Source organism: Choloepus didactylus, chromosome 10 (assembly GCF_015220235.1).
Source record: "Choloepus didactylus isolate mChoDid1 chromosome 10, mChoDid1.pri, whole genome shotgun sequence".
NCBI lineage: Eukaryota > Metazoa > Chordata > Mammalia > Pilosa > Megalonychidae > Choloepus > Choloepus didactylus.
Window position 1 is genome coordinate 78,177,197 of NC_051316.1, and position 22,975 is coordinate 78,200,171.

Sequence of the window (22,975 nt, forward strand, 5' to 3'; positions counted from 1 at the left end):
GATTCACTCCTACAGAAGTAAGGTTGGTCCCAAAATATTATTATACAATATAGAAAAAAACCCTGATCTTTTCATACACAGAGACAAATATTCTTCTAATAAAATATTACTACCATGTTTTTTCAAATTGCTGACAAAGAACAATTTCATAAATGTCTTCTTTGCTCTGAACATTACAGAGAATACATATTGTTAATTTGACTCAGTTAAGCTAAAAAGAAGTAAACTGTTTCTATCTGATACTCCTTTTTTTACTTTCTGCACTTCACAGGACTCCTCCAATACAAAGCCAGAAAGGGTCATAGACTTCAAGAAACTCCATCTCTCTGGCTGCAGAGATGAGGACCCTGGTTCCGCAGTTTCTTCACTTCATCAAGAATGTTGGCTGCAGGGCGAGTGAGTACCAAAGCCTAGCCCATGTTCCACTGCTAGTGGAGTTCCCTTTTGCTGAGAAAGATGTTACCGAAGTTCCATTCCAGGCTCACCATCTCATCGCAGGAAGCAATTCAAGGATGAGACAAGTAGGTATAAGCAAGGGAGGAAAGTACATTAAGGAAAGTCAAAGTACATACTCTAAGGGGTGAGCGCTGGACATGCTCAAGAGAGAGACATGCCACACATGGTTTGGCACAAAGGATTTTTATCAAATCAAACAGAGAGGTGGTGTTTGAGATGTTGGAACATTTGGCACATTGTGATTGGTGAGTAATCATTCAAATTAAGTAGTTTAAGTAGGCTATTGAGACTAGCTGTCTATACATTCCTGTGATTGGCTAATAAACATGCAACCCAAGGTTTGTAAGTAAGCTATTGCAATAGGCTGAATAAATATTCAAACGAAGGATTGTAAATGGTTTATTGTGATTGGTCCGTGACACATGATTGAACAATGTACCTTACTTTGTTCAACGTCTTCCGGTTTCAGGAGCCTGACTGTTCTCACTGGATGCCCTCATTCCCTGCATCAAATCCAAAGGTGTCTCTGGGCTTGTCATTTTTTTTTCCTAAGTCTAACCTGCCACACCACATGCCAAACTGTATACCATGGTGCAGGACTGACAGGTTCTGCAGCATCTTAGGGGAAAGTGTACTTTTGTAATTTTCTGTCCAGGGAGGGTCACTTTTTGCCATTCGTCTCTAAAGAGGGAGCACTCTTTTGTAATCCTCACAAATGTACTATGTATGTTAAGAGTAGTTTGGCCTTTTTTTTTGGGGGGGGGGTTATAAAACTAGAATCATCTGACTCCTTCTTTGCACTCATTTGTCACATCCAAATGCAGGAATATGTCTCACACTAGTCCCACTACCACTGATTCAGAACCTCATCTTCTCTGACCTGTATCACTGTATCAAATTGGTCTTTCCTCAAGGTTCATTAGGTCCTCAGAGTCTAGTTCATATCCCTATTGTCTGCTTACTGGGTCTCAACCTGGTGCACCAGGCTCACCAACCCCCGTTGGTCCTCCCTCGGTTACCTTGCACAAGATATGATGTGAGTATAGCATTGTGCTCTCTAATCTTCATGATCCTCCTCCAGTGTACACTGCCTGGAATTACTCCTTCCTTCACAAGTCTTCTCTGCCAAGGTTCTGAATTTTTAAGTCTCAGCTCAAACATCACCTTCTAATGATAGTCTTCCTGGCCTTAGGTTAAGTTTGTATCATTTTCCGTGATCCTGCAACACCGCGAATATGCCATGGGAGTAGCACTGACTACAAACATACGTAATTCTCTATTATCTAGTGTGTCACACTGAGCTGTTTGTGAAAGTGATCTATCTTATTCACCTTTATAATCTCCAAACTTTGAATAGCACCAGAACATATTATCATTTGGAAAAAATATAGAAGGTATATGGGGCTGAAAAAAGCCATTAACAATCATCTACCTCAACACTTAATTATAAAAAAAATTATTCTTAGCTATTATTCCCAGATCTGGATGACTCAAATCCAGGAAGTTCAGTGTCTATTGTCTGACAAATATCTGAAAACATTTTAAACTCTCCATTATTTTTGAAGGACAGTTTTGATGGATATAGAATTCTTAGCTGGCAGTTTTTCTCCTTCAGTATCTTAAATATATCATACCACTGCCTTCTTATCTCCATGGTTCCTGCTGAGAAATCTGCACATACTCTTATCGAGCTTTCCCTTGTATGTGATGGATCACTTTCTCTCGCTGCTTTCAGAATTCTCTTTGCCTTTCATGTTTTATAATCTGATTAGTTAGTGTCTTGGAGTAGGTATATTCAGCTCTGTTCTGTTTGGGATATGCTGTGCTTCTTGGATCTAAAGTTACGTCTTTCATAAGAGAAGGGAAATTTTCATTGATTATTTTCTGTATTATTATTTCTGCCTCTTTTTCTTTCTCTTCTCCTTCTGGATGTCCATAACATGTATATTAATTTACTTCATGTTGTCATTCAGTTCCCTGAGACCCTGCTCATATTTCTCCATTCTTCTTACTATCTGTTCTTTTATGTGTACAATTTCAGATGTTCTGTCTTCTAGTTCATTAATCCTTTCTTCTGCCTCTTGAGATCTGCTGTTATATGTCCCCAATGTGTTTTTCATCTCTTCTATAGTGCCTTTCATTCCCACAAGTTCTGCCATTTGTTTTTTCAAGCTTGCGAGTTCTTCTTTATGGATGCTCTGTGTCTTCTTTATAGCCTTCATCTCTTTTGCCACATTTTCTTTCAACTTCTTTAATTGATTTAGAAGATTTGTTTGAACATCTTTAATTAGCTGTTTCAACTCCTCTCAGTTGAGGTGTTAGTCTGTTCCTTTGACTAGGGCATATCTTTATGCTTCCTAATATGAGTCATGATTTTTTCCTGGTGTCTAGACACCTGATTTCCTTAATTAGTTTATTCTGAAGGTTGTTTTCTCTCATTTACCTAGGGGTTTCTTATTGGTTGGCTTTGTTCTCTATCTGTTCTTTGACATTCAGTTCAACTTATTCTAGACCTCTAGCATAGCTTCTGTTCAAATGATCAGAATTTTTCAGCTCTTTTTTCTGGTTCTTGTCCTGCCTATATGGAAGTATTTTTTGGGGGGAGGGTCTTTCCAGATAGGATCTACCCCACCCCAGTCATATTTTCCCAGACAAGACAGGCCCAAGAACCAGGATGAGGGTGTAATCAGTATCAGGGTTCCCTGGGAGGAGACTCTGCAAGTTACCAGTCTTTCCTGTAAAACCTCTTTGTGTTTTTCCTATCCTGCCCAGCAGGTGGCACCTGTCAGTCTGCAGCACCACCACCCCCCCACCGACAAAAAGTGGTACAGTACCTTTAATTCTCAGCAGACCCTGCACTTGACAGGGGCACAGTTGAGACAGAGGCTGAGGTAGAGGGTGGGCTTCAACTGTTTCTGTCTTCCAAACACTGGGGTCTGAATTCTCTGAATGAGAGCTGCCCCTTTCTTGGAGAAGATATACTCTTCAGGGAATTATCTCCTTCACTTGAGTAGTTACTTTGTCTCTCAGACATACCTTAGCTCTGTCCTTGCCTGGGAGCAGTGCTGCCTGCTGCTTTCCTTATGCTAAATAATAAGGGGAAAAACTCCTTTTCAGAACGAGTCCCCAGCCCCCAGTTTCTCCAGTCAAGACCGAGAGTTGATACCCAGCTTTATGTGCCCCTTTTCTTGGGGAACAGCCCTTTTCCAGTATTCTGAGCTCATCCAACTCAAAAAGCCTTTGTTTTCTATTTTCTCCCCACCAGCCCTACCTCCTCTCTGCAGAAGAGCTACCTCTGGTTCCTTTTGAGCTTTCTCTGGGTTCATCTGTATTTGGAGCTTTTATTCAGCAGTCTGAATTTGTTAATTAAATACACAACTGGAGCTTGCTTTAGTTGTTCTTCCCTTAATCCTGACAGAGACTGCTTCTTCACCCCCCCCCACCCAAAAGTGACCCCAAAACAGGCTGCCATGACAGTTGGAGAGGAGTGCCAGCCTCCAGGCTTGGGAGACTGACTTACTGTTCTGGGCTGTGATCTCAGCCCTTCCCCCTGTTCCAGACTAGTGTACAATGTGTGTCTGGTCATGGAAGTCCCACAAACAGTTGTTTCCAGACAGTTCTTGGCCATTTACTAGCTGCCCTAGAGAACAAACTAAATTCCCCATCTCCCTATGCTGCCAACTTGCTGTGCCTGCCAATATTCTACATTTTTTTCTAATTATAAAAGAAGGCCCTGCAGTGGAACAAAATGGAAGTCTAAGACACTCCAGGGCGAATTTTCCACACAGGATCTTTAAACAATGAGGAAAATCAGGCAGAGTCATCTTTCTCAAAACTCTGGAAATTAGTTAAAGGGTTGCAGTAATTGAGTGAGTGGCTAATCAAGAAAATACAGCTTTAAAAATGGTAGGAGAAGCTGGCAGCACCCATGCTGGCCTCCCCCCCACACCTTCCCTGGCTCAATGTGGAGCCACCCTGCACTCCCGTTGTAGAGTGTCACTCTTAAGGTGACTGCTACCAAAACAGCCCTAACTGTGGCAATCATACCAGGCTTGAGTATCCAAAGTTTAAGAGGAAGCACAATTACCCAAAATTTCCCTATTAAAACAAATAATAGCAGAATGTAACTATTTAGTCATGATTCATCTTTACTTAATAACTATTAAGGAAATTTTGAATTAAGGGAAAAGAGATTTACCAAGTTTGAAAAGGGGAAAAAAAAATATTTTTCCCAATATTAAAGTTCAATTACAATTAGAGCTAAATCTGATGATGATATCTTTATGGTACTAAATATACTAAAATTTATTTACAGATGCTACATATTTTTAAACATCCTTTGCTTTTGAGCTGCTAGACATACATTAATTGAACACCTTTACAGATAACAACCTCAACAGTAATTTATGCTCAGGTTAAGCTTTAATGCTCTAAGGCATCTACTGTATGTAATAAATTACTTCCTCTGCATCTATCAGGGTATTAGTTATCTACTATTCTTAGGAGAATTTAAAAAAAAAAAAATCACACAAATCATTTCTATGTTCTCTGGTTCAGATTAGAAAACCCAGTTAATAAAGACTGGAGGGAACTGTTTGACATTTCACGCCTTTTGGTTATATTGTGGTTCAATCTTTTCCTTTTAATGGTCCTAACAGGAAAAAAAAAATGGCAGAAGACAGTATCAATTTATAGTGACTTTCTAGAACTTGCAATCAGCATGTTGACTGTTGCCTGACATTCATGAACATATGCTTTCTATCCACACAAATTGCAATTTTCATAAAAGACTTTGTTTTCTACTATGCTTCCCTTGTTCCTAGAATACACTTAATTTGACCAATCAGTAACTTCCATCCTTTTATATTTTTATGTATAAGAAGGTGTCTACAATATCACGGAATATTTTAATTGATGATAAAGAGTTGTTTTTTTATTATTTCTTCATAGTATCAACATCGTCTTCAAACATCTTATATTTAACTTATGCAATTTGAGGCTCCTTAAAGTTACAAGAAGATGCCAAAACTAACAAATAAAAAATCATGGTTACCTCTTAACACTTTGCAAAACTGTTGCTGTGATGGAAGAGTATCCTAAATGCCACCATTATATCGATAGATAACCTTTCACAGGTGTTAAAAGAAGATTGAATACAGTCTTAAGTGTGCTAGAGCTCAGGCATGCAAAAGAAGTCTATAATGCCTTTGCCCTAAAGAAATCCAAGGTCTAATTTGAAATAAAAAATTAACCTAAATTATCTAATTAAAAAGCAATACAAAGGCTATGAAAGTGTACACAGGTAATTGAGAGCTAATGTGTAGTATACACAAAATTTTCTCGATGGCCTAAAACAAATGCCTCACACTCTGGGATGGAGAAGAGGAGACTTTGAAAAAAAAATGAAAATATTTCAGGACCAATAGATGTGCTCATCAGGTATCATGGTGCAACCTTCCTTTAGAATTCTACGTTATCATCCGAGATTGGGTAACTTACTCTTCTGATCCTTTTACTAGAAGCTGCGTGGCATATTCAGTCACAAATGGCAATACAAATAACTTTTTTTTCCTACCTTCTAATCCATTTAACTTCACTTAAATTGTTTTGTTGCACGGCCCAAAAAGCTTAGGCTAGAGAATGAATTTTAAAAGGCTACCGGATGGTGGCATGTCCAATCCTGGCATTAAATCCCCTGAACATAATAATATGTGACACTCTACAAACACTGCGAAGAAATATCTGTAATGAAAAAAAATGTATAAATTAAATAGCTAACATTCTTTGGGAGACTAACCTACAATTGTATATAATTATGAGCCACATCATAACCCAGCCTGGACTAGAGTGTGGAAAAGTCCCCCCCTTAATCTATTCAAAATCATATACTGCTCAAACTCACCAAATGTTAGCAGAACATCACTGAAGACAAGAGATAGTAGTCCAAAGATATTTTGTGTGACTGCGGGACACTGTTATCGAGTTCTGACTTGGCGGGCCTGGGCCAGGGGAACTGATCAGCCCCTAGGAAAGGTAGTGGGGCACGGGTGGTTGCGCCCTCCACGGCCCCCCGGGCCTGAGAAAGTGGAGCCGAATGCAGGCCCCATTTCCTCACCCCAAAGTAAAAACCATTGGGGAGGGCTTGCCGGAGAAAACCGCCCCCTTTACCTTGCCCACCCACTCCCCGTTACCGGAGCAACTCCCGCCCCTTTTCAATCAACCTCCGCGCCCTCTCAGAACCAATCCAAGCCTTTAACCCTTACAGCTACCCCGCCCTCTAAATGCCCGATATAAGTTTGTACTCTCCCCTAATAAACTCTCTTGGTTTTCTTCATCCTAAAAGAACCGTGTCCCGCCTGTTCCTTTCTCGCCACCCTCCATACTTGCACGCCTCCCGCCGGGGACCTGGCCAAGTCCCCCGCCTCGCCCTCGCCTCCGGGAAAGAGCCCCCGCCGCCGGTACCCTCGGAGCAATCCTGTGAGCCTAGGATTTAGCAACCGGCCGCCACCCTCCCCCAGACGAATCAACTGCGACCGCATGTGACAATATCTACTTCTGTTCATCAACTAGGCTTAGATCTTTAAAATGTGATGATACTTGTCACATGGACTGAAAAAATTACCTTAATAAGAAAGCAATTTCACAGATAAGATAATAATAATAATTGCAAAGCAGTAATAATAATTTCAAAGTTAGTGTCAATTATCATCTTGAATGGCTGTTTTCTGTGGTGTTTTTGCTATTCATGTTCCAATTAAGGGTAACAAAATACAGCATCTACCTTCCTGGTTTCATTAAGTTCAAAACTGTATCATGAACACTGGCTACAGTTATCAATGTAAAATATGCATTATACTTTTGTAGCTTTACACTGTCTTTCTCCTCCCCAAAATCCAGAGTGTTTCATATTACTTATAACATAAGCAATCAGTCTGAAGGATTGATTTGCTAACTGTTCAAACCAGAGCAATCTTTTGGAATAAATATGCAGTGACTGAGAGCATAAGTTTTAGTACTGTTCCTCCTAAAATGGTAAGAATAAATATATATTTTTAAGTCTCTTCAGTAAATTCCACTTAGCAACACTTGCAGAAATACCAAAGTGCTTTAATGAGTAGTGAGGGAACTTACTCATTTACACTTAGCACCATATTGATTTTAGCAACAACAACAACAAAAATACAACTTGTCAGAGCTTCCCATAAATCGTACTGTATTCCTTTAGGGAGGCTATCACTCTGAAGTTGTGGGCAAATGTATTTTTAATTGAATTTATTAATGGATTAAAAAAAAACTGAATAACACAAATTATGTTCTAATATTCCTCATGAACATACCCTACAACAATGGTCTTACAACAAGATGTTAAAGTGAGACATTTTCTATATTTGCTTGAGACCCAAAAGCCAAGAACCAAACCATACTTGGGTGACAAGTACAAACACATTTTTAACTGAAGCACTAGGCCATCTATGCAGAACTTGGAAAGGAGATGCTCTATGACCAGTTTTGTGACCTTTAGCCCCTTCAAGTTTAAGTAGTCAAAAAAGTTTGAAATTAGGGAGAAGTTCTGTTTTGTTTTGTTTTTATTACAGAGGGAGTGGTTGGTGTGATAAATCCCACTCCTCACTTCAAACCTTGACAAAGCTTTATGGATGGAGGCTGCTCCAAAATCCTAAAATGTATACAAAAAGACCAGAAGGACACAGTAGTTAATGACTGACCTGATCTGAGGAGTTTAAAAGTGAGAGGCTGTGGCTAAGGTACTGAATTGGCTGACATGAGACAGGGACTGGATAGACTTCCTGGGGGGAGACAACATTTCCCTGAGGACTAGAGGTGTGCAACTTAGAAGAGCTTGCCTAGAAACATTTCAAATCCTGTCCAAGAATATATAGAGGAATGGAGTAATTGCATCAGAGGGGAAGGATTTACAGATTTCCAGGGACTAAGGGAGAACTATTAAGCATCCAGCCAGAAGAAAATACATTTTCCCTGTCATAGAAAATGTTGTCAAATAGTCCCAGTAGTGGCAACATACCCACTACAAACAGCCCCAAAATTTTAGTGGCGTTAAATCCACAAAGATTAATTTCAGCTCATGCAACATGCTTTTTATGGGTCAGTGGGAGGAGGGAAGAGGAGGGGGTGGGATTGGCTCTTCTCAGTGACATTTCAGTGATTCAGGCTGATAGGGCAGCCACCATCGCTAGAGTTGTTGTCTACAGTGCCAGAAGGAAAAGGAGGATCTCTGGAGACTCTCACACCCACTTGGCCTATCAGTGGCACTTGTCAGTACTGCTCATGACTCATTACTCAGAACTGGCCATGTGGCCTCACCCAAACATGAAAAGGCGGGAAGTTCAATCCTACCATGTGCCCAGGATACACAAAGTCAGAAATATTTGGTGAGTAATATTCACGTTGACCTCACCACCCTAAGGTGAAACAAAGTGCTGCCAAAACCAAAGAAGGACTTCCAGAGAGAGCTCATCCCATGTTATATCCATTTCCATCATGTCAGACCCCATCTTTACCTGAGGTTCTGCCCAAGAGAAGCAGAGGCAGCCTACTTGAATAGGACAGAAACTGAGAAGTTTCCTCCCTTTTCCCATGGCAGGGGGGCCATACAAAGCTAATGGGAGCTAAAGAACATTTTTATTACAATGAAAGATACATAATACAAATGAGACTATTCATATTATTAGACGTTAACTGAGAACATTTTATTTTCTAAAAGTCATTAAATAAAATATGAGGCCTATCTGAGATTATATTCATGAGCAAGAAAGAATTAGACCCAGAGAGCAGATTTAAATATAGATTGGTGGAGGCTAATTGGAGAAATATCTGTTTGCTTAAATGAAAACACACACATACGAAAAACAAAGTTTGATTAGGTGAACGGTGGTTTCAGTGGATGGTGAAGACAAGACAGAAAGAACATAATTTAAAAATTGAAGGAAGAAAGGACACTTCAAAATGAATCAAAAAAAAAAAAAAAACTAGCAGAATACCTTTATAAAATCAAAAGAAAAATACCACATATAATCAAGACTATCTCAGAAGTTTTAACATAAAAAGCTATTACAGAAACGGAAAAAAAAAAGTAGAAGGCATACTAGACTACCCTACAGTTTATCCCAGATACATGAAACCAAAATGAAAGATAAAAATGCAGTAAGAATCTGACTTAAGTCAAAAACACCTAGGAAAATGCTCCATCACAGCAAAATGAATGGCAGAAAATCTGATTAGACTCTGTAACATTGGCCAAATAGGAATGCTGGGCAGAGATGAAAAACATAATTTATTTCCAACAAACTGGATTTAGGCACAGAGCGATAACCCCTTATACTATTAGAGCACATTAATAGTGTATCTCCCAAAAGCAAACTACCTTTAATCAATAACTATTTGATTCTTGATTTTTTCTCTGTCAATGAGCTACAAAATACCAAAGAAGAAAACAAGATAAAAGTGTATACAGGAGTTAAGTATTCAACACACAAAAGAATAAAATACAGATTATTTATGCAAATTAGATATAATTTGAAGAGAGGGTAAAAAAAAAACCCTGAGCCAAAAGAGTTTCTCATAAGCTTCAATCAAGGCCTAAAGGACTACATGTAAGATTATCAGCCAATCCCTCTATAACCTAGTCTTTAAACTGCAACTGTCTGATTCATACTGTTGCTCTTCTCAATCCGTAAAATAAAAATCTTTTTTATGAAAATTTGAAGGAATCATGTTACAAAGAGGCAATGAAATTCCAATAGTAACAAATGGCTTTCAAGTTGACTGGTTTTGTTTTGCTTTGCTTTTCCATATGAACCAACCATTTAGTTTATAAAAATGATGAGTTTTATTGCATTTAATACTGTTTTGTCAGGGCTTTTAGTTATATACTTTTTACAAGTATGACTTTCATTTGTATAGCAAGATAGTATACAAGTTTATTACATACACATTATCTACTTTATCGTAAACACCATGTAAGGTGGGCAGGACAGAAAGGCATTACTACACTTATCACTAGTTAGGAAACTAAGGCTTCAAGAGATTAAGAGATTTGTTCTAGGTCCAATAACTAGGAAGCAATAGCAGAGTCATGTCCAGAAACCAAATTTTTACCTTGTGTTGTATCACAAACTACCTCTTTTACCAATTGCAAATAATATTACCATGATTTTGAATTCAATTGAAAACGTTCTAAGTAATATAAAAATCACAGTTCAGTTCATTCCAAAAAATACTTAATAACAATAATGACAAATAAGACACATTTTTTTTTTTTTTACCCTTAAACACCTCACAGTCTGGAAAGTTATGCAAGTCTATGGGGGAAAACAACAACAATAATGTAGTAAATAATGCATTTAATAACATAAGCATGTAAAATTAGAGAAGGTGTATTTGTTAGGGATTCTGGAATGATTTATTGGGAATATGATACTAGATTAGTTTTTGAAGGATCAATAAATGGTTACAAGGATGATCTGCAGAAGGATATTTCAGTTAAAGGGATCCAAATGTGCAAAAGCATCTATCTATCTATATACAAGTGGAGTTGTCTGATTAGTACTTACAAGGTTATTTCACTTTTAATACAATTTTCAACTTCTAAAAATTTAGTATGACTTATTAATTAAATTTATTAGTACTCTATTCTTATTAACCTACCAGTACACTTGATATCTCTATAGTCTTTATTCTCCCACAAGTAGAGCTAAATGGAAAGATGGATTATCCAAAAACAAAAGCAAATAAATTCTCCATGATTATCTACCATTACCAGTGACAAAATATGTTTATCATCCATAATCTAAAGTTGTAATTTGATTAATTTCTATTGAATCTCACTGCATACCACTCTATTCAGCTTTACTTTGACATAATCACTGAATCTTACTTTCTAAGCCTGATAGTAATGTCTTTAGCTTTATGCCTCTAATCCCTCTATAAAATCCATACTAGGTACTACTACAGATGGATGAACAGGACCAGAACCTCTTCTTAGCAGTCACCCACACCTAAGTATTTTCTAGGCTACATAAGAACCTATATATAATATGCAGAATTTAATTCATTTCCCAATGCTGTTTATGTATATTTTTAATATAATAATGGAAAAGATATCATTTTTAAATCATGGTGATTAAGAGTTCACTGTCAAAAATATACATTTTTTGGAAGCTTATGTAGTCGCCTGTGAGATGAACCTTGAATATGGATCCAGCTATGTATGTAAATGCTTCATCTTAATTTAAGCATCTACAAAAATAAAATCACTGACTCATGACTCTATCTATCACACCAATATTACTGACTCGTGATTTTGCTGAAGATTTTGAGATCACAAAAAGCAATGCTATTGCATTAAATACAACATTGTTCTTGAAAAATTCTCATTTGACATCCATCTTCTCAAGTCTTTTCTGGTCTCTGAAAACTTAATCCTCTTGCCTTTTTACCCACACAGCACTCAGTGCCACTTTTCCTCCCTTCTCTCATTTCTCGTGCAACACAGTCCCCTTCTTTGTTAAAAATCTGTGTGCAAGGGAGCGCCAAAAAGATCTTTCACTTTGTAAATGATGTATCTCCATAACATTAAATTTTTAAGATGAAAATATTTTATATTTACAATCAGAAAAAAAAACAATAAAAATTACGTATTAGGAAGAAAAAGCCTTCAATTAGACTAAATAAACAAACAGGATATGTCTTAAGCAACTTTGAATCCCTAGCAGTTAGCAAAATGCATTTGAACAGAGTAGGTTCTCAGCATATGCTGCTGACGATAATGGGAATTATTTCAAGTGAGAGTACAGCAACAAAGGTTAATTGGTGAACAGGGAAGTGTAATATAAGTTCCTTGGAGAGTGGGTAGATCAGTTGACTGGCTATGAAGGGAAATAAGATGAGGTAGGAAAGAAGAATGGTTTGGATTACGCTATTATAAAAATAGTTCTCTAGTGAGTTTCTAGTGAGAAATCTTCTGTTCCCTCTCCCTAACCTCAGGGTAAATCCTTTGTTGTTGTACTTTGTTTCTTCCTTGCACATATCACAACTACTCATACATATTTAATTTTTTTTAATTGTTTATCAGCTCTTTTCTACATCAGCCTGTAAACCTTTCAAAGGCGAAAATTACATCTGCCCTCCTCTTCGCAGTCAATATGTTACCCAGGACCTGGGTTTAGCACAAAGAAGGAGCACAATAAATGCTTGTTGAATGACTCAGTCAATCAACCATTGAATAAGTGTCTACAACCACACATCCTGGAGATTTTCCCTTGATAGTACTGAAAGAGCTGCCACATCCATTTGCCTTTTAATAAATAGGCAACATAGCATTCAATGGTATAAGTATTACATGGTTTGACTATCTTCCTATTTGACATTTAGATTTTTTTTTATTCTTTTCTACTACTAAACAATGTTTCAATAAATATGTGTTTAGACAGTTCTACTTCTTCCTTTCCAATCTATCTGCCTTTTTATTTCTTTTTCTTGCCTTACATCATTGGCTAAAATCTCCATTTTAATGTTGAATAGAAATGTAGAAAACAGACAACCTTGCTGACTTCTGGCTTCTTCTTCTGAATGCCCTAATTTCCTTGCTTATAAGGACTCCAGTTAAATGGATCAAGGCCCACCCTGATTCAATCTGGCCTCTTGAAGACAGGATCTTCAAAGATCCTATTCACAAATGAGTCTGCATTTAACTAATAATATCTTTAAAGGTCCTATTACAAATGAGTTCATACCCACAGGAATGTGGATTACAAACATGTCTTTGGTGGGATAAACATTTCATTCCCCAACAGCCAATAAGTATGATATTGTTATAGGTTTACTGCAGTACTCTTTATCAAGCTGAGGACTTTCTTCTCTATTCCTAGTTTTCTAAGAGTATTTTTATCAGGAATAAATGATGAATTTCCTCAAATACTTTCTTCTGCATCTACTTAGATGATCATATGGTTTTACTTTATTAGTCTGTTAATATGGTAAACTATATTAAAGGATTTTTCATGTCAAACCAACCTTGCATTCCTGGGACAAACCCAGCTTGATCATGATTTATTATCTTTTTTATATATTGTTCATTTCCATTTGCTTAAGTTTTGTTAAATATTGTACATCTATGTTCATGAAGGACATTGGTCTTTAGTTTTCTTTTCTTCTAATACCTATTCAAGGTTTTAGTTCAGGGTAATGCTTGCCTTGTAGAATGAGCTGGGAAGTATTCCTTCCTCTAAAATTTCCTGGAATAATTTGTGTAGAATTGGTATTATTTCTTGCTTAAATGTTTATACTTACCAGTGAGATCATCTGTGCCTGGGTTTACTCTGTGGGAAGATTTTGGTTCTTTATTTTGGATCCTTTTTAATGCTTTATTGATGCTTAATTTATATGCCACAAAACTAACTCATTTTATATAAACAAATTAGTGATTTTAGTAACTTACCAATTTGCGCAACCATCACCACAATCCAACTGTAGGACATTTCCATCATCCTAAAAGTTCTCTTGGGCCCATTTGCAGTCACTCACAGTTCCCCATATGCAGGGGCAAGCAAACACCAACCTACTTCAATTTTTATAGATTCGCTTTTCTGGATATTTCACTTAAATGGAAAAATACAGTATGTGGTCTATTGTGTCTGGCTTATTTCAATTAGCATGTTTTTGAGGTTCATCCATGTTGTAGCATGTATCAGTATTTCATTCCTTTTTATTGCCAAGTAGTATTCAATTGTATGGATATACCACATTTTGTTTTCCATTCCCCAGTTGATGGACATTTGGAATGGAAAAATTTTAACTACAAATTCAATTTCTTTAAAAGACAAGGAACTATTCTGGTTATCTATTTCCTCCTGTGTGTACATAACATACTTTGCAGATTAATATGGCATTTCTGTGGATAAACCCCAAGAAGAGAATCTATGCAGTAAATGATTATGAGCATTTGTAAATTAATAAATATTGTCAAATTTCACTCAAGATGAGCTGAACCAGTTTACAATACCACCAACTGTATAGATGAGTGTCTATTTTGCCACTCCATTACCAACACTAAAGTCCAAACAGTGTTTTCATCTTTGCTCAAGTCTTCAGTAAACATTATCTCACTATTGTGTTCATTTGCATTGATTTCATTACTAGCGAGGTTATGTATTTATTGTTCACTTATATTCCATTCAACCTCAGCCCAATTTCCTTTCCCTTTATGAATCCTTCCCAGGACACTCTCACTTCACCCTATCCTGAATTGCCCAGTGACACAACTCTTGTATTGCTATTTTGTGTAGCCTTGTGCACAATAGATACATAAGCATTTCTTGAATGAGGTCATTAACTTTTATATTTTCATCAGCTTGCCACCCACATTTGCCTTCTCTCCTACAAGATCACATGATTCTTAAGAACAAGGACCAGTTCATATACACCATTATATCCTGAATACCATATTGAAAATCACTTTAACATCAATAATTATTTGAGTAGTAATTGATGTAAATTTAACTAATTGAGACCAAAGCTAGAGTTTTAGCATTCACCTGCAAATGAAGCTGAAGGCAAATCAACCATCTGCAATCCATAATCATATGTTTAAACAGCAGGTGACAGTCAAGAACACATGTTCTTGAGGACTGCTATACACACACACACACACACACACACACACACACACACACACACATATATATATAAAGTATAGAAAAGTCCAGTAAAAATTGTTAAAAAGATAATGGTGTGGTGTTTTCCTTTTGACCAAGGAAGCCCACCATTTTAAAATCAACAGTTATCACAAAGGCACTGTTGATGGCTGGCTTGGTACACTGGGAGCAATGCAGTTTAATGCTAATTATTTCCCTTCATGCTGATTACTGGATAGATATCTTGCAGCTAACCACAGTTACATTATAATAGAATGAGAGTGTATGAAGACACAAAAACCACTTGTACAGTTCAATTTAGAAACCATTTCAAAAACTCTATAGTGCTACACCTAGAAACTGGAATGTGCTGGGAATCTTAATTTTTGCATACATTTCTGTTACACTAAAATTTGGTTTTGCCTTTTGTAAAGAGAATAATTCTCTCCTTACATAAAATTTGATATTATGTTTCTATTATATCTGCACCAACAAAATAATTTGCTTTCTAGGCTAGAACCTTAAGTTTGCATTTAGTATTACTCACTTTGTTAGAAAAAACACACTCACTGTTTTATGACAATGACAACAAAACTCCACGAAAGAAAATGATATCTGACTTACCTTGCAACCAGTAAACATCAGGTCTTCTTAATGTTAACTAGCGAATACATTCAGAAAAGCAACAAAATTTTTTTCTAGTCTCAAATACTAGCAGGCCTCATATTTTATCTAAAGAGCATATAATTATTTCCAGGTGGCTTTTCAAACTTTATTCAAATCTTTGTGCCATTTAATATCTACCCTTTAGATTCTTAATAATTCACTTAATGAAAATAACTCATAACTAATATAATCATTAGAACTACTATAATAAAATAGAACAAATGGACTATCAGCATTCCTGGGCAAATTCCTTTTCAAAATCTTACATATTATAGTAGCTCTGTGTCCAACTTCACTGATTACACTAATGAACCAACTTTTCACAAGCTAAATTTCTTAAAAGGTTCATAGAAACTGGGTAACTGACATGACAATAATGAAAGCAATGGTAGTTGCTCCCTGTGTCATATTACATATACACAGGAAAAATGTAAAATATCTAAAAAACCAGGGACTCTATTTAAACTCTAATATTCAAAATTATTTTATTCTGCTTTCTTCTTCCTTTTCTTCAACATCACAACTACTTAAAAACAGCTCAAATGCTTAAACGGACTTTTATGTTTCACACAATCATTACAAGATTTCCATACATCACAAAAATTGTGTCTTATTAACTTTGAGAACATCACAAATACATAACTATTAATTGAAATTATTTTTCATGACATTTGTTAAATGGTGCCTCCAGAGAAAACAATCCTCTCCTGAAACTATGTGAAAAGTCATGTTGCCATTTACTTAGTGCCTGAAAGTTTTGAATTTCCTTTTACAAAATTTAAACCGAAGTGTGGTCAAAGTTTAAACTCAAGAAAACAATGGGTAAAATTTAAAGGTTCCCATTTTACAGAAATCAACACTGAGCCTTATGGAAATATGAGAACCTTTCAAAAGGGACACCATTAGCCAATTTTTGTCAGAGACAGAAGTGTAACTTAGGTCTTCAGAAGCTAAATCAGCATATCTTCTACTTATTCATGCTGCCTCCCAGGGGCATTAATAAGTTCTCTTGGGAAATTATGGAACCAGGGTTTTCTCTCCTAGGACATTTAAGAACCATTTAGCAATTACATTTATTGAGTGGCACCACTTTGAAAAGAAAAAGTTACATTACTAAAGACTTGGATGGGGTAAGGGTTTCCTAAACGACTTATTAATTTCTGAACGGGTATATACTGACAAGTATGGCTTGACTATTTGTTCAATATGATCATTTCAGATTTGATACATCTTAAAATCCTAAATAATATTTTGACCATATACACATGGAGAGAGTAATAACTAGAGGGGAATAAGTCACTCAAGCACAAATGCATCAAGTTCCATGGCAACCCATCTACTCCTGTGACTGTCTCTTGTTCTAGGCATCCCAGGAACAGAAGCCAGTGGAGTTGCAGAGAGCTACAAAAGGCATTCACCATGTAGGAGATAACGATCAACTGATGAGTCATACCCTCTAATGGATCAAACCTACATTCTATTAGGTTTCTTCATGTACAAATTTTTTTTTAAAACAATAGAACAATCTTAACATTTTAAGACTGCCTACCATGTAAAACCTAAATTATGTACTGGTAATTAAGAATAACTCAAAATAAATACTATGGATTTCATTCTGAAGGAAATATTTTATCCCAAAGAAAGAAAGAAAAAATAGAAAAGACTTTTAAAACCACAATGAAAATTAAAATAATACTCGTAAAAGAAGAAATCATAGCAGTATGTGGCAGTAAAGTGGGTACAACTGTTAACTCAGATTTACACTATCTCTCTTATTCTTTTAATTCCTTATCAAACAACCGCTTTAAGCACAACTTAATTTCTCCCAGGAAATACTGTCTTTTAACGTTAAATGCTTCCTAAATTTACTAAATTCCAAAGTAGCTCCTAAACCTTTAAAGGGAAGGGGTGTGGTCACATATTTCTTCATCAAAATTTAAAATGGAGTACTCAGAAGTTGAGGTCTATTACAAAGAGAGGAATATTCACGTAAATTCAGAAAACTTTTTTTCCAATCTAACATGCTGCCTTATGGATGAAATGCAACCAAACAAGAATGAGTACATGACAAGCCTTTTTGCATACAGTGACCTCCTCTCCTTGTACTACAGGAAAACATTTCCACCTAGAGCCCTTTCAAAGAATATCTAGAGACTAAATGAAATCAACTATAATGACTACCAGAGCCACATAATGATCAGTTTTTTAACTGAAACATCAAGCCTATTAATTTGTGACAACTCCTTATCCCTTCTTACTCTTGACATGAAGTTTCAGAGGACAAACAGTTTTCAGGTACATGGAATATACAACATTTCATTGTTTGGCTCCTTTCAAAATCACATTTTTTATAAAAAAAAAAAATCTTTAGAGATGGTGTTCTAAAACTGAATCTGAAGCTACAAATCAGCCTCACTAGTTTGACGGAAAGAAATGTCAAGAAAAACAGTACTCCTTATGCATCATATGCACAGATTCTTAATACTAGCAGATTTTTCTTTCGTTTCAGAGGTGCCTTTCAGAGAGGAAACTAAGCCCTTATTATGTCTTTGTCTCAGTTAATTCAATTTAAAAATATTCTATTTGTGTCTATTCATGCAAATTATATTTTGCCACATCATAAAATTTCTAAGACAGTATATTTGAAAAACATAAGCCATCCTTTTGGAGACTTCAGCAAGATATCTATCCTTGCCTTCTACATAGAGTTCAATTTGATGTAATACATGTAATACATGGATGACAAACTTTATATCAGTCTTCCCCGAGATCATGTGTTATTCTGGAATGAGAAATATCAATAAGCTGGCCCACTTCCATGTCCTCTAAATTACACTTATAATATTAACTTACACATTTACCTTAATTCAAAATATTAGATGTCCTACACATAAATGATAACCAGCCACCTCAGTTATCATCCATAGGCATCCATCCAATTTAAGTTCTTAGGGTGAAATACCTGACTATCTTACAAAATATTTACTGTTTTTCAGCAGGAAGTACTTTTTCCCCCTGATTCACACTCCAACTGTATTGAAAGTAATGCACGTTACTGGTTGATGATGATAGTACACTGAAGAAATCCTCTTTTTAAAATATAAACCACTGCTTCCCATTTCTGAAAAACATTTTCACTCAGCATGTGACCCAACATTTAACAAATGTTGGACCTCAGGAATTATTCAGTATTCCTAGAATATTCCATGTCACACTGTATTTTCTCACTTCCTTAGATATTATTCTGCAGGGGGTTTATATCACAAGTCCTTTAGAGGACTCTGAAATTGCATTACAGTGTGTAAAATGACCACATATGGTCTGCACAAGCCCAATACAGCACGCTGAAAATACATACATTGCCAGCCATCTGACAGACACGGTGTAATCACACCAAGCACACACAATACCCACTCTTTCCTTAGGCTTGGCTACACCATCAAATATATTCAGTGCCCACCGTGCCCAAGGCAGTACCTAGTAGAGGTGATTTTCTGTTCTGGCGTAGGCAAACCGGATTATGTCAGACAGTGTCAAATGTGAAATGCATCAGACTTCATCAGATAATCTGAACCCCAAGGCCATTTTCCAGCACCACCACCCCCACCTCATACACAGAAGCTTAACTTCACCTTTCTTCCTCCCCTGGTGCTATGGCCAGGACTTCTATTCTCTCTTTCTCCCCCAACTATTCCAGCAGTTTTGCTCTGTTCTCAGGATCAATCCCTCGGTAAAGGAAATTAGTAAAATACCAGATGGGAAGACTGCTTCACCGTTAGGTGAAGAGAGAAGGGGAGAAAAGGGGAGGAAAGGAAGAGGGTGTGGTACTCCCTTCACCAACACACCCCACCCCTCGGGTCGCGCACTCCAGTCCACTGCGGCTCAGAGGCGCACAGCGGGCCCCCTGTTCACCTCGGAGCAACCTGGCCCAAAGACCAGCCACCCGGCGCTCTCCGCAGAAAACTTCCCTCAAAGCCGGCAAATATTCGAATACACATTCCACTGAGCAAGACTGAAAGGCACCTTTAAATATAGTCCCTATAAACCCACACCCTCCACCACCCCCTCAGACACTCACCCCCATCGTGGAGTTATGACTGAGAATTGACAAAAAAAGGGAGGGGTGGGGGAACAGAGAGAGGAGAAAGAGGGTATTACCTCCCCCGGCTGCCCTCAGGGCGCGGACAAGGATCGCATCCCAGAAGTGGCTGCGGCTCAGGGCGCAGATTTCCTGAGCTCACTCCGGATTCGGACCCGGGTCCCCGCGGCGCCGCGAGCAGCCAGGAGGCGTGCCGGGACTGTGGCTCTTGTCCCCAGCCCCGACCGCGATCGCCTTCCCCTGCCGCGCCCGCTCAGCCACCCCGCGGGCGCGCTCGCTCCCCGCGCTCGCCCCTCCGCCTCCCGGCGCCCCCACACCTACCCGCTTCGCGGCGCCCACTGGGAACCTCTAGCGGAGACGAAGGGAACCGCAGCCGACCCGCGGAGCTCGGGCTCCGCCGGCGGCGGCTAGGGCTTTTCACCACCGCCCTCCTCCTACACATTTCACTCGCCTGCCAATGCAGCCGCCGCCCCCACCTGCCCACCTGCGCTAGGCTCACCTGCTACCGCTTCCAAGCGGCGTTCGTTTGTGCCCACTGCTCTCTATGGCAACGAGGGAGTGGGACTGCGGTTCCAAAAAAAAAAAAAAAAAAATCTCGCCGGGTAAAAGCCCAGATAACACGCTGTGGATCAGCCTGAGCAGGCGACCCAGTTCGTTACCTATTCCAATAGGTTCCAAAAAGTGTAATGACAGGACACTCCCTTTTAATTCCTGCCTCCCAGGTGGGCACTGCCGCCTACTCCCGGACTTGCCCACTCCAAGCCATTCCCGCGGATTGTGCAATCGTGTGGCGACGCGGGTAGAAATCACGCTAACTTGGATTAACCGCCCCACCCCCACCCCACCCCATCCCATCCCATCTCCAACATTTATTTTAAGTTATTGTTCTTCCGGGCAATTCAGGCAGCGGTTTTGCCTTCTCTTACCTTTAAGTGCTTTAATTCTCCTTCATGTCCTTAAAATCCAAAGCCAAGGATGCGACGCACACAGGTCCAGAGGCTTTTCCTTGACTACCCCAGTCTCAATACTGCTGGCTTTTCCTTTCAGAGGGATCAGGAGGGGGTGACGGTTAAAAAGCCCTCGCAGTGGCGGTGCCTCTAAATCTTCACGAGTGTGGAAAAGGAGACGAGGACAACCTTCCTGACACCCGGAAGCCTCGAGCCCCTCCTCGGCTAACTTGGCTGTCTATTTAATTTTCTTCTCTCAACCATGAGACACGACAATCAATTCCCCGGCCTTAAGCCGGAAAGAAGCTGATATTCCGTTGCGGCCGCTTCTCTCTCTCAACAATACCCCTCCCCCTCCCTTTTCCTTTAATTTGGAAAATCTTCTACTCCTTTCAGATTATGTAGGAACGAGACGGGGAGGTGCTGCAAGAAGAGCCACGCCAAGGCACAGCTTCATAGCACCGTTTGCAAGAACAGCCTTTTCGCAAAGGTGCCTGTGTGGAGGAAACTTTGATGGAAGGCAGCTGCGTCCGAGCCAGGTTGGGCGAGGGGCTGGCGCCAGGTAAGGAGGCTGCGAGGAGGAGGGACGCGAGGCGAGCGGCGGGCGGCTGGGTCCCCGCGGCTCGGCTGGGCTCGGCGCGCGGGCTGCGCACACACTCACACGCACACACCCGCGCGCGGGCGCGCGCAGCCACACACGCACGCCCAGCACCGAGCCGGCGGCCCGAGACTACAGGGGAACAGAAGTCCGGAGAGGCGAAGCGGTGCAAGGACTCGAAGGATGCAGGTAAAGGGAAGACTCAATCACTCCTCACTAGTTAGCGGATTCCGGGCAGGCAGTTTACTCGCTGCAAGCCCTCAAATCCGTACAGCTACCTCCTTGGAGGTCCCTGCCCTCTCTGGCATCTCGGCTTCGGGTTCGCAGTTACTCCTCTCGGTACCCTGAGTGAGGTTGCGGGCTAAGGATTAAACCTGTCCCCACCTCCACCCTCCAGGGCCACCTCCGCCCCTTTTAGTGGATTACTGAGGTGGCTGTAGCTGCTAGCTAGGGAGCTGAGGGGCTCCCCGAGGTCCTTCGAATAGAGGGGCCTATATATCGTTTCCTGGATATAATCTCCTTTCATCCCTCCTTTTCTGCACACTACCTCACGTAGCATTCTCCCAGGGAGCTCCTGAAGCTCGCTTGGGTCCTTGTGAGAAGAACTGTCTAGCCCTCTATGACTCCAAGCTTTTGGACCTGGGCTAATTTAAAGTCTACGCTTATACTGTAAACTGGACGGTAGCAGGTGAACGGCTCATTTGGGGGAAGGGGAGGGATTAGGAATCCGAAGACCCAGCCCCATTAGCAGCCATTTCCAAGGTTTTGCACCTGGAGTAAGTAGCTAGCTGCCGGAGTCTCGGGCTAGTTTGTCCCAACTTCTCTCTCTCTGTTTCACGACGGAGAGGGAGAGTGCCTCACAACGGGAGGGCCAAACTGAAGTTTTCGCTCTCCGAAGCGCCCCAAATTCATCCACAGCTCCTGGGAAGGAGTCACACCAGCGGGACTTTGTCTCCCCCAGCCTGGTCTACAGGAATTGCTCACGGAAAGTAAACTTTTCCTCAACAGCCTTTTACCATGATTCGCCTCTGTACTCTGCGCGGTCACTGTACCAGAACAGTGTTACTCTGCCTTCCTAAGTGCTGGCCGGACTGTGAGGATTGTTGCGGGTTGCTCTACTCCGGGGCATCAAGGATCCCTACCGCTGGGAACTAGCTGGAGGAAAATACAAGTTGCGGAGCGGGGAGATGGCGTGCGGTTCCTTTGCCGGATCGCTGGGACCCATCGCTCCTCCTGGGGCTCCACCCGGATGGTTCGCTCTTGGAACCAAGGGCCCTGGACTAGCTCCGGAAATCCCTTTAAGTTGGTCGGCTGCAGCCTGTTCCCGCAGAGGGTATGTGAGAGCTGAACATGGAGTCGCAGAGGCTCAAAGGTGGAACTGGAGGAGGATTACGTACAAAAGATGAAATATAAGACTGTGTTGGGAAGAGTTCTAGTAGCGCTGCTGACGGCTCAGAAATCGATGACAACATTCGAAGGGGAGCATTTGCCGCACCCCAGGGACGACGGACTGGTAGTTACACCGTGCAGGTCTGAATTT

At 39.7% G+C, this 22,975-nt stretch overlaps 1 protein-coding gene across 7 annotated transcripts in view; it reads right to left on the bottom strand.

Moving 5' to 3' along the window:
* LINGO2 (leucine rich repeat and Ig domain containing 2) overlaps nt 1–21,587 on the bottom strand; it is a 1,372,285-nt gene extending 1,350,698 nt beyond the window's left edge. For 5 of the 7 annotated variants that reach the window (XM_037797548.1, XM_037797547.1, XM_037797541.1 and 2 more), the window contains exon 1: nt 20,817–21,587. The gene's annotated coding sequence lies outside the window, so the exon portion shown is untranslated. Of the gene's footprint in view, nt 1–19,949; nt 20,096–20,389; nt 20,447–20,816 lie in introns of those variants that run through there. The other 2 variants (XM_037797546.1, XM_037797542.1) reach the window with 2 other exon arrangements.
* Nucleotides 21,588–22,975: the final 1,388 nt, after the last annotated feature.